Raw genomic sequence first — 13,443 nt, 5'->3', positions numbered from 1 at the left:
CTAAATGGAGAAAGCAACAAAAGTGGAACTCCTGAAAAGTGCAACTGCTGTTGTATTAACAAGGAATCACTGCACGCCAGTATTTGATCAAATATATGTCCGAAGAACTGCACATCATATTGACACTCCTGCATATGTCTTACTGTGTAACAGTGTTATAAAATAGCCAATAAAATAATCCCTGTGTTTTACAGAATAAGAACATTGAAGCTACCTACCTGAGTCATTGTTTCAAACCACTCAGGTGTAGCAGTGCAGCATGTATGTGAATACATCTAAAAGTCAAGATAGTAAAGTACATTTCATCACATTCACAAATCAAGACATCAGTCAAAATTGCTTTGCTTTGTTATTGGGAATTAAAAACTGTGTTTGAAATGCAAAATAATGGTAATTTAAACAAGCAATTAAATGTGTGATTAATTATGATTTAAATAATAAATAGTTTAACAGCCCTAATCCTTATACATATTGCAGAAAGAGACGATAGTTCAATTTTGTACCCCCCTACATAGTGCAATTTTCAAATACAGTAGTTCAGTTCCATCAATAACTGATTCACACTTTTTTGACATTTTAATTGACAGAAACCCAAAACCAATATATGCATTCCCTTATATTCCGGGGTAACTAAAGGGAGAAAAGAAATAATGGTTATGTAAAAAAAAGGTGGAGTGACTATAATGCTCCTCTCTTGGGGTCCTCCTCATTCTCTCTCTCTCACTTCCAGGCCCATTAGCGGCTGATCAGAGCCGAGGTCGTAATTAAAGATGACCAGGTGCTGCTGGCTCTAAGTACACCTGAGCCCAGGAGAGAGCAGGAGGATGGAGGGATGGCAGGAAATGAGACAGGCACTGTCAGGAGATGAAGAGAGAGACAGAAGGGATGAATTCAAATTCTAAAAAGCCTTATTACAATTTGAATAACGTTACACATCACAGTCAAACCTCTTCAACAAGCACAAAAGTCCTGCTTGATAATGAAGCCCCGGAGAGATGGAGGCCAAATCTTCTGAATACCTTTAGAAAAAAAAAGGATTTCGGAGAATGAGAACAAGGTTAGCCTTGTTAGAGCCTACAAGGGTTTGTCGTTCATTTGACAGTGTTTCAAAAGCCACTTTTATGCCACAAAGAAATCACATTTTGATGGAAATGTGGGCTCCAGTAATGAGTTTGTCATTTTTGGGGGGGGATGAGAGCGTAAATGAAATGCGACAACTTCATTTTACATATTCATGAACGCTGCTCTCACTGCAAGCAAAGTGAAAAGCTTCTTCAAAGAAAGCATATTCCTGATTTATTTCCCATCATAGGATTATCACATTTTCAATCTAAAGAGTTTTATGCAGGAAAACTAATCACCTTGATCTCTCTTTCAGTTAAACCACAGTACACATAAATACAGAAATGCAGGGATGGACCATCTTTTTTTTCTGTGTGTTTTCACACATCCAATAAGACAAATGGTGTGAGCTGTACATTGGGAAAGTGGTATTTTTGTGAGCACAGGTGTTCTCTCAGCTTGTGTCTGGTTGATATTTCGGTGACTTGCTGCAAACCTGACTTTGCTGTTGTGGGAGGCGAGGCACAGTGGGAGGAATGTCAGCTGGGATCAAGTGGTGCGATGCAGGTTTGGTGTCAGAGTTGATCAGGAGTTACAACAACAGCCTCTGAAGGTCTGTGCTATTTGTCTGGCTTTGCTTACCAGAGGCAGAAAAGAGGAAAAACTCACAATATCGGATTTTTGTGTCTGTAAAAGAAGCCCCGTGCTGTACACATTCATGGGTACTTGAATCAACAATTTGATTATCTCAAATTTTCAAACTACTGTTTATAAAATGAAAGGTTAGTTTATTTTATTACTCAGCTCTCTTACTGATCTTCTGGTCTGTGTAAGATGTTTGATTCTGATTGGTCAAATCCCCTTGACGACCCCTTGCCAATGGTTATTAACTTTCACTAACATGAGCAACACCAGAGGCAAACTGATCACACAACATGTCAAATGTCACTGGTTGTGATAGTTGCTGATGTCACGACGTGTTATTTATTTCATTATTTCCTTTACTGTATATTCTGTACTATGGACAGGTTGACTGTAAAACTGAATTGTCCTTCGGGGACTAATAAAGTATTCTGAATCTGATTAATCTGCAGAAAAGTTCCAGCACATTTTGCTTTTGCTTGATGGACCATAGGGTGAGGTAAAAAAGTTAGCTTCCGTTAGCATCATATTGGTAAACAATGGCTACGTTTACATGAGACTTTTAATTCCTCTTTAATTCAGAATAAAAACTAAATCCTAAAAATGACCTTGTAAACACCTAATTCCGAATGAAAATGACCATTCCGAATTAAACTTAAATCCGAATTAAGTGTCTGGTTTATTCTGATTTTAAATCTGAATTGAATAACTCCTCGATCATGTATCCGTTCATTCCGCTTTAAATTAATTCCATTCGTTCTGAGCATGCTCGTCCTGTCGCAATGACGCACATATTCCACGCTGGCGAGCACATATTCCAGGATGGCCGTCTGAAGCAAGCGTTGGACTCAAGCTAAGACTATTTATTTATTATTCATTGCTTCACACTTTCATCCACTGCTGCCTGGCCTTGCGAGCGGGATGTGGCAGTGGGCTGAGGTAGAGCCACGGTTGCACTAACCGTTGGCTTTGATTTGCCAAAGTACGGTCTTCAGCCTCCCTTCTCCGGTCCTCTATCTCTCTTCTCCTCCTCAGCTGACGAAAGTGAAGCAGTATGTTTGTGTCGAGCTGCTTATTCAAAACTATAATCAAAATCAAAGCGAAAATTGCTCTTATTGTGTGGTCTTCCATGTTGAAACCAAAAATTAAAGAAGCAGGAACTGGAGTCTGTTTTCTACCGGTAGACGTAAATACGTCACGCCCTCCCCTGTCCAATCAGAACCCTTCACAACCCACAGACCTTAAGCGGAATTGAATGAAGGCGACTGAAAGTGTAAATCGATGTAAACCTCGATTCAGAATTACTATGTCCATGTAAACACGAAGGAGAATACTTCAATTCCGAATTATTTAATTCTGAATAGTTAATTCAGAATAAAACAACATCATATAACCGTGGCCATTGTGGCTAAAACGCTAGTTTCGGTTAACATGGTAACGCAGCAGGCTAAACATCACAGACATTTTTATATTGGATCCTGTCCAGCAACCTAGCAGGTGGTTATGGGAAATAAAACTCCCTCAGGGTGAACAAGACTGCTCCGCTTGGCGTTGAGGTCTGGTCTCACCCTGTTGAGATTCTATTTCCCATAACCACCTGCTAACCATACAAATACCTTACGCGTAATTCACAATATTTTTGTATCAGTCTGACAACTTTAACTATTGTCAGCATTGTTAGAAATGCAAATACATGTCCATCTACTGTCAGTCCTTTATTAGTACATACATTATAATTTACCATGAGAACATTAGTATCACAGGTACTTAGGCGATATTAAAACATTTGTGCTAGACCTCCAAAAGGCACAAACACCCATGTTTTATTTATTCAGTTAAAATGAAATGCAAATGAAGTATTACCACTTACCCTGCAACCCCTTTTAAAGCAGGCCTTGTCAGGTAACAGACCCCTGCTTAAAATTCAACATATTTCTAATAGAAAAACATGATGGCACATGTGTACTCGCCCATTCATCACATTAATTCACCATTCAACTGGTTTCAACCCTTTTACCCTTGGTCCAGCAGGGAAAACATTTTTTTCCGCATCTCTCTGAACGCATATTTGCGTTCAGAGAGCGCTGAAATAGTGTGACGTCTGGCTGGGTATGTCAGCGAGCGTGGATTTGGGTAGAAGTGGCAGAGGGCTGAGATGAACGCAGCTCTCCCTTGCAAAGAAGCTCAATTTGTTTTAATGAGTTTGCCCAATCAATGGTGTTATGGATGGTGAGGAAGGCTGCCTCGATGTGTGTGTGTGTGCATGTGTGTGAGAGAGACAGTACGAGAGAAATGCAGAGGGAGAATGCTAATATTTCTAAATGTGTGCACATGTGACTGTCAGTAATTGCAGTGCAGCTAGAGAGCATGTGCAGTCGGAGCGAGGGGAAGTTGACCTTTCCCAGTGTGACAGTTAAAATGGCATCGGCGGCCGGCGCGTCACTGAGAGAGGAGGTTGGGGGGGTAGTGTTGGTTGGTCTGGAAGCAGCTCTTGCTTCTTGATGACTCTGGCTTCTGAGGGACCACGCAAAGACAATTTGCGCCACTCTCTCTTTGTGACTTTTTATCTCTGATATGCATTATGAAATATAACATTGGCAACTGAAAATATCCCTTTGTTGTCTTGAACTAATGTGTTTTCTCATATTTTGAGCAGTTTCCCAAACAACCTGTTCAACTCATGCCCACATGCAAAAGACCCAGTGAAACATACTTTGAAGTTACATTTTCTCATGTCAAATATAAACCTAGTTTCATAAATATGTATATATATATATATATATATATATATATATAACTAATTCAACACTTTTTAGGCACTTTTTGCTCACTCTGCCTGTGTTAACATTTCTGTAGGAGCTTCAGAAAACCCACACAGACCATAGAGGAAACATGCTACCTCCACACAGAGAGGTCTTGGCTAGCTGACTGGATGCTTCTTGCATTATACAACTGATTAAACATAATTAAAAGCATTCTGATTACATGAATGGTCCCATTCTCAACAGAGGCGTGATTGTTCTGTCAGTGTGAATCTGTGAACATGCTTGAGGCACAACTTTTCATTAATGCAAATGGTGAGCTATGCTTGTCTTGTCTCTTCAGTGTGAAATTTGAGACTTCTGACATGCGCTGATTGTTGAAGTCATACTATGGCAGGGTGTCATGTACTTATTATTTCCCTGGCCTTCACTGTCGACTTCTCTTTTTTTTATCTTACTCTGCAGCTAGAGAGTTTATGAAAATGTAAGAATCCTGACACAAGCCAAAGGTTGAGAAGCAGCTCCTTGGTGTAAAGACATGAAGGCTTTGTGAGAATTTCATCAATAGACAAGGCTACTTGTTGCTTTTTAGATAACTGATGAGCGGCAACTTTTTTGTATTATCTCAAAAGAACCCTTAAAAGTAGATCCAAAAAAATCCATATAAAAATGTGCATGAGAGAAAATGACAGACAGGTAATTATAAAGATCAAGAATGAAGGAGAAAATGAAGTAAGAGAAGTAAAGGAGTTTGAAGTTGGACTGCTGAAAGAACTGACCTTATTCAAGATAAAGATCATTTTGAGGAGATATTGTACACTGTACACCAACCCAATCCAATCCAGCTGTATTTGTAAAGCAGCTTTCAGGTACAAGCATACAGCCCAAAGTGTTTCATATAGAAGAAAAAGACAGATAAATGACAGCAGTGGTAAATAAAATAAAATACCAGAGATCTTCAGTTAAAATTTGGTGAGGTCTGGTGAGTGAGGGTATCTCGAAGAGAAGGTCTGAAACATTGCAATGCCTAATTAACTATAGGATTCAGTTAAGGCTGTCAATGATTAATTTTGTAATCACGATTGATTGCATGATTGTCCATAGTTAACTCGCAATTAGTCGTGAGTTAGTCGCACATTTTAAATCTCTTCTAAATGCACAATACCACTATAGAAGCTTAGTCCAACACTAAAGCTGCCGATGTGTTTTGTCTACTCCTGGGAATGACTTGGCTGACGTGCTGTACTGTCATATGCTTGTCAATACGATACCGTTTGCTGTAGATTTTCAATAACAATGCTTTGGCGTAACTCTGGTTTGCAGCACAAAACAATCAATTTATTTGCAGCACCATGTGAAGTGATAACAGCATCCAACAGGTTCATTCATTAGACAAACAATTCAGCCATGGTTCTCCATGCCGCCTGCCGACACAGAATAACAGCAGTCAAAAACCATATGCCCTTCCGGGTCAACACACACATCTGATCCCTTGGCAGTGATGTACCTATATACCTGTGCCCTTAATCAACAAGACAACGACACCCAGTGGCACAATAATCAATGTGGTTCACAGCTTGACCCAAGAACATGAATATGGCTCTGACAGCCACCATAATACCAGATGGTGTCAACAAGTAGAAGCAAAATGTGTCAGAACTCTTTTCATGTTAGTGAAAGTTAATAACCGTCGTAAAGAGGTTTTGACCAATCAGAATCAAGCATCTTACACAACCGGAAGATCAGTAAGAAAGCCAGGTAATAAACTGCTGTAACACCTGCTTTCTCTCTCTCCCGCTTTAACATCTTCTTTAGTTAAGTGAGAGCACTGAGCTTTAGCTTGCACTGTGACACTTAAAAGCTGAGCTTCATTTGTCTAAGAGAAAGATTTCTATGTGGCACAAAATGTGAACATTTGCACTTTGTTGGTAATTGGATGATTTTGTCAAGAGTCATTAATTATTGGGCTCCAGTTCATGTATTTCCCCTGGGGATCAATAAAGTACCTTGATATCCAAGATGGCGCCACGGACGGTCGCCCTGGTACTGCGCTCTCTCGTACTTGTTGCGTTTTTCTCTTTTCTTGTATCTTTATGCTCCGCTTCTCTGGTTTCTTTTACCAGAGAAGAACTTGTTAACATTGGACAGTCCTCTGCCGAACTTTTTACACCGGCTTTCATTGAACCTTTAAGTTACACAGAGATTCTTGCTGGTGGAGCCGCAGCTCTCTATGGTCTTTGCCGGAGACGCCGGCGCCGGGGCAAGCGAGCAGGCGTGCTCGTCAGACTGAGACAGCGGGGGTTACGCAGTGCGCTCCCGTCCATTCACCTGGCGAATGTCCGCTCCCTGGCAAACAAGATGGATGAACTGCTGCTCCTCAACTCAAGAAACACGGACTTTTGCAGATCCGCCGCCCTGTGTTTCACTGAAACCTGGCTCAGTGAACACATCCCAGACAGCTCGCTGCACTTACCGGACTTTCAGCTCCACAGAGCGGACCGCGTAAAGGAACTCTCTGGGAAGGCGAGAGGAGGCGGAATCTGTTTCTACATAAACGAAGGTTGGTGTACAGATACCACAGTGTTGAAGAAGTCATGCAGTCCAAATCTGGAGACTCTTTTCATAAACTGCAAACCCTTCTATTCGCCGCGGGAGTTCTCCTCCTTTATTCTGGTCGGCGTCTACATCCCACCTCAGGCCTGCGTAACGGAGGCGTTACAGCACCTGGCTGACCAGATTACAGACGTGGAGAAAAAACATCCTGACTCTCTGCTCATCATTCTCGGGGATTTTAACAGAGCAAATTTAACCCACGAACTACCTAAATACAGACAACATATTAAGTGTCCCACCAGGGAGTCTAACACTCTGGACCACTGCTACACAGTAATAAAGGACTCATATCGCTCTGTCCCCCGTGCAGCTTTAGGACTATCTGATCACTGTCTGATTCATCTCATCCCGACCTACAGGCAGAAGTTAAAAACGGCTAAGCCTGTAGTTAGGACTGTGAAGAAGTGGACGGAGGAGTCAAAGCAGGAGTTACAAGCCTGCTTTGATTGCACTGATTGGAGTGTTTTTGAAGCTGCATCAGGAAACCTCAATGAACTCACTGACACTGTGACTTCATACATCAGCTTCTGTGAGGACATGTGTGTGCAGACCAGGACCTTCTGCACATACAACAACAACAAGCCCTGGTTCACACCTCAACTGAGGAAGCTGCGTCAGGCCAAAGAAGAGGCCTACAGGAGTGGGGACCGGGACCTGTTCAAGCAGGCCAGAAACAAACTGACGAGGGGGATCAAGGTAGCTAAGAGGAGCTACACTGAGAAGTTAAAACAGAGCTTCTCTGCCAACGACCCCTCAGAAGTTTGGAGAGGCCTGCGTGAAGTTACAAGCTACAGGAGACCCTCCCCCCACCCTGAAGGTAACAAAAGACTAGCTGACGACCTGAACAGCTTCTACTGCAGGTTTTCACACCCCACACCCGAACACTCTGATTTACCTGGCCCCCCCACAAGCCCCTCCCCACCCCCCTCTGACCCCCCACCTGCGCTGACGATCTGTGAAGATGAGGTAATCCAGCTCTTCCAGAGACAAAAGACCAAGAAGGCTCCAGGACCAGACGGCGTGTCCCCCTCCTGCCTGAGAGTCTGTGCTGAGCAGCTGGCCCCCATCTTCACAAAGATCTTCAACACATCGCTGGAGCTGTGTGAAGTGCCCTCATGCTTCAAAAGCTCCACCATCATCCCAGTCCCAAAGAAACCCACCATCACAGGACTCAATGACTACAGGCCCGTCGCCCTGACGTCTGTGGTCATGAAGTCCTTCGAGAGACTAGTGTTGAGCCACCTGAAAGACATCACAGGCCCCCTGCTGGACCCCCTGCAGTTTGCCTATCGGGCAAACAGGTCGGTGGAGGATGCAGTCAATATGGGTCTGAACTACATCCTGCATCACCTGGACTCCCCCAGGACCTACGCTAGGATCCTGTTTGTGGACTTCAGCTCTGCGTTCAATACCATCATACCAGACATCCTGCACCAGAAACTCACCCAGCTCACAGTGCCGGCCTCCATCTGTCAGTGGATCACCAACTTCCTGACGGACAGGAGACAGCAGGTGAGGCTGGGGAGCATCAAATCCAGCACCCGGACCATCAGCACTGGCGCCCCACAGGGATGTGTTCTCTCCCCACTGCTCTTCTCCCTCTACACCAATGACTGCACCTCAGGAGACCCCTCGGTGAAACTCCTGAAGTTTGCAGACGACACCACCGTCATCGGTCTCATCCAGGACGGAGACGAGTCTGCTTACAGACAGGAGGTGGAACAGCTGGCCCTCTGGTGTAGTCAGAACCATCTGGAGCTGAACCCGCTCAAGACGGTAGAGATGACAGTGGACTTCAGGAGAAGCCCCCCCCCACTCCCCCCCCTCACCATCCTGAACAGCACTGTGTCTACTGTGGACTCTTTCAGGTTCCTGGGATCCACTATTTCCCGGGACCTGAGGTGGACCTCCCACATAGACACAATCAGAAAAAAGGCCCAGCAGAGGATGTACTTCCTGCGTCAGCTCAGGAAGTTCAACCTGCCTCAGGAGCTGCTGATCATGTTCTACACCTCCATCATCCAGTCTGTTCTGTGTACCTCCATCACTGTCTGGTTTGGCTCTGCAACCAAACTAGACAAACACAGACTGCAGCGGACTATAAGGACTGCAGAGAAAATCATCGGTGTCGACCTGCCCCCCATCCAGGACTTGTACCGGTCCCGGGCCAGGAAACGGGCAGGGAGCATTACCGCTGACCCCTCACACCCTGGACACAAATTCTTCAAACTCCTCCCCTCCGGCAGGCGCTACAGATCACTGTGCGCCAAAACAACCCGCCATAAGAACAGTTTCTTCCCCCAGGCTGTCACTCTGATGAACACTAAACCATAACAGTGTCACACCTGTCAGATAAATACTCTCTGTAAATATACATGTAGATACACAATGCAACAATTCTCAAGCAGAATTCCATATTTCTATTTTTTGTATTATTTAACTTCTATTTTATAATGTAAAACTACCTCTGCAACTCACCACTGCACTTTATCATATTATTTTAGCCTGTACATATTAGTCAAGCTATTTGTTGTTTCTTTGTATTTATAGCTAAGGTTATTGTTATTATATTTTCATTTTATTTTTTATTGTAGTTCTTATTCTTATTCCTATTCTTATGCCTTGTACAAAGAGAGCACAGTTTACCAAAGTCAAATTCCTTGTGTGTTCAAGCATACTTGGCGAATAAAGCTGATTCTGATTCTGATTCTGATTCTTTCTTTCTCTTTCATTCACCATCCTGATGTTGGTAAAATACTGATTGGGTCATCAACGCCACGTGTGATGACTTACAAGAAATGGTCAGGGACTTTCTGGGGCTGCTAAAACTGCTACTGTTATGGTGGTAAAAGCTGTGCCGCTGAAGTTAGTCTACCGTAAAGGCATGATATCATTCAGCTGTGATAATAGAAAGGCTTATAAAGATGTAATATCAGATCCGAGTCTGTTTAGGATGGGTTGGAGTCCTGATCTAGCCCATGGTCTACCATTTGATGAGGCTCACACTGTAGTACAAGCATGGCAGTATGCTAGAGGTACTGAAAGATACTGTAAACAAAAAAGTTCTATATTGCCTCCTGGTTTTAGGCTAAACACATCCCTGATAGTATTTAAAATCTCAAAGATGAAACAGATTTTATTGGCTATCAATACTATACGCTATTAATGATAAGGAACCAAAGGCAGAGGCTTGAAATAAAGCAGACTCTCTAGCATGCTGTAAATCACATAAATGCAGGGCACAGATCCTGTTTAAGCTTTTTAAACCGTGGCCAGTGGCGGGTATAAATTCTTCTCAGCTGGTGATCAAATAACAGCAGGTAGTGTGGAAGAAACTGTGGGAATATTCAGGATGACTCATGCAGCTGTTACTCCCGCTCAAAACTTTAATTTTATCTGTAGACAAAATGCAAATGGATTCAGTCATGCCAAGTCAGTTTTTCCTGCAACTCACATTTTAATGCGTTTTTGCCTCACCTGTGTGATGTGGGAAAATCAGATTTCAACTCAGAGTGTGCACTTCATGCCTGTAATCAGTCATAAAATCCCAGCACCCGAAGGACTACTCCTGCTAGGCTGCTGACAGCGCTGTCAGCCAATGAGTCAATCACAGAAGACGACAGGAAAGGAGGCTGGAACATGTATTGTCAAAAGCAGTTTAACTGGCTTCACTGTCAGAGTCCATCTGACCATTCAAAAGAGTACAGTAACAATGTACTGCCTCACACTGTCCAACATCACACTGCCCTCTGTTTTCATCACCCTTCACTGCTCCGATCACAGATAGATTCTGGTGAGTGTTAGTATGAGACTCTGTTTGTAAAGTTTACTGCCTGCCATGCTCTCCTCCTGCTTGACAGATGAATTCTGAATTCTGAGCGATGACTGACACAGCTCAAAATAGAGTGCAGGGATTTGACTCACAAAATACAAGTCAGCTCTGTGTCTTTTAGACTTATGATTCAAATCAGTCAGTTTTTGCAGGAATGTCTGCTGACAAACGTCCATCCACCAGAGTGACCCCCTTACCATGACTCTCTTTGCTGCAAAGACATGAGACTACTTTTTGGATGAGTGAAGTAGTTTTGGTGAAGAAATTAACATGATATGACACACTGTTGTTCAAAAAGTTTTTTAATTTAACCGTGAGACGATTTCTTCCTCCTTGATAACCCCTAAAACCCAACTCTAACCCCTAAAACCCAACACTAACCCCCAACCCTAACCCAAACCCCAACCCCAACCCTAACCCTACCTAAACCCTAACCCTGACCAAGCCCAAACCGATAATGCTGTCTTATGTCAATTGAGAAGCAGACGGTTGATATATGCATTAGAAGGGGAGGCTATGATGTCATACTTTACAGATAGTGGTGGAAACACTAAGGGCAAATGGCCCACGAGAGTCATACTCACACATAATGATGCATGCATTATAAGAGGTCCATTCACTCATTCTTATCGTTCACACTGATTGCTCCCAGCAGGTCAAGAGACCTTCAGACCACAGGGACATGTGAAAGAATAGGGGTGAACAAGTTGGCCTAAATTATTTGATATCAAAGATGTTTGATATTTGTAATCCCAGGTTGGGTGGGCTCCAACTAGGTTGGAAGCAGTAATATAGTTGTTTTGACACCACATACTTAAGGATAATTTGGACAAATTATTGGTTACAAAAAGCCCAGAGTCAGGTCACAGACCCCAATCATTGTACTTGGCCAATAGGGTCTGAAATCATCTGGTGTGTGGTCAGCCTTAGTAAGATGTGTCAAATGTGAATGTCTGTCCAGTCTATCCAACTAAGGCATAGAATCGATATTACACCAGTAAGCGTTAAAAGAGAGTGAAATGTTGATTTACAGATTTAAACACTTGGTAAGACCTTGATGCCACTTTCTGTTCCACTGTATGACTTTAAAATGAGAAAGTGTTTTAACTTAATGTAACATCTGCAATACAAAATGTTAAGAGCCCAGAAATTAAGCTTTGGAATTATTTGTCAAAACTACCTTTGATTTGGGGTTTAAACTGCATCCCATGGTCCATGGACACAACATGGACATGAAGCTGAAAGGTGGAACTTAAGTTAATTTTATTGCTGAGATTTTCAAGTTGTATGTGATTTTTTTTAAAATTAATTTATTCCTCCAGTTCTTCACAAAAAACCCCCGGATACAATTCACAAATATATCATGACACTTCCAAACTTGGATGGCAGGTGCCCACCTTTTCCCCAGTTGCTTGGCTTATTCTGGTCCTAGAAAATTTACAACACACTCAACGATGGTGAGTGAAATGGTAACAGCCCAAAATTGGAATTCAAACAGTGATTCTATTCACGATATAAAACCTCTGGCTGATTCAGATTCAGGCAAACCAAAGATGACTGCTTACCCAGCATGATGATTCACCTCCTACTGCTGCTCATCCACATTACCCTTCTGTTCCCAAGGACCGATTCCAGCTTAGAGTGTCCATTATGGTGTCTTTGGGGACCCAGCTCTGTTGAAGCCATGAACATTTGATGGGGACATTAGCGAAAGGCAACACGTCATTACATGACCATTTACACATAATCACCCACTTAAGAAGACCCCATAGGACAGAACTGCATAGCATGGGCCATTTACACACCCGATATGACTCTGGGAGGATGCTCATGTGTGTATGTGTGCATGGGTGCATGTTTGCGCATATGCTCTGGCCTAATAGTCCATCTGACACATGCCTTATGGTGATGTTCAGAAATAACCATCAAAATGACCCATGTGCCTTCTCTTTCATGGCGTCACATGCCAGCTCTGTTCTGTCTTTCTGTCGCCTGACTGCCCTGGCACACACAAACACACATACATACACACTCTCTCATAGGGAATTACTGTCCCAGGTGGAGACATTGAGAAGCGCTTCTCTTTTTGGAATCCTCATGCCCCCCCTCTCATGGGTCTTTTGGTCATCAGGACTCTGCAAATTTAAGCTAACTATGTACCATTGAAAGAAATCAGTGTATGGGTATGCGTCCCTGAGATGAACCACTCTTGTTACAACCAATTGAAAATTTGCCCAGGGGAAGACACACAAAATGATACCTTCATTTACTTAATTTGAAACAGGAACAGCTATATTCTATTATTATTGTCTTTTAAGTTCCTGACATCAAACAAGCTGATGCTGGTCACAGTTGCTCGCCGTATCTTCTTGCACTTTGGCATGTGTTTTATGTCAGCTTTCTTGCATTAACAGTTACTGGTTTAAGTAGGGTTTTTTTCCCACAATACAGTGGGTCCCTATTTTTTTTTTTTATTTAACACATTTTTGGTTGTTACTTTTATCAAACTACTTCTATAGTGTGTGTTAAATT

General features: G+C 42.7%; 1 long non-coding RNA gene across 1 annotated transcript; it reads right to left on the bottom strand.

The window, feature by feature from the left end:
- Positions 1 to 427: 427 nt before the first annotated feature.
- Positions 428 to 12,765, bottom strand: LOC117829232. The gene is made up of 4 exons (XR_004634585.1): positions 12,717 to 12,765; positions 12,477 to 12,584; positions 948 to 1,019; positions 428 to 854 (listed from the first exon to the last, which is right to left on the bottom strand). It is a non-coding gene; the product is annotated as an uncharacterized LOC117829232 (long non-coding RNA).
- Positions 12,766 to 13,443: the final 678 nt, after the last annotated feature.

The sequence above is a fragment of the Notolabrus celidotus genome, chromosome 17 (assembly GCF_009762535.1).
Source record: "Notolabrus celidotus isolate fNotCel1 chromosome 17, fNotCel1.pri, whole genome shotgun sequence".
NCBI lineage: Eukaryota > Metazoa > Chordata > Actinopteri > Labriformes > Labridae > Notolabrus > Notolabrus celidotus.
This window is presented reverse-complemented; position numbering and strand designations above follow the sequence as displayed.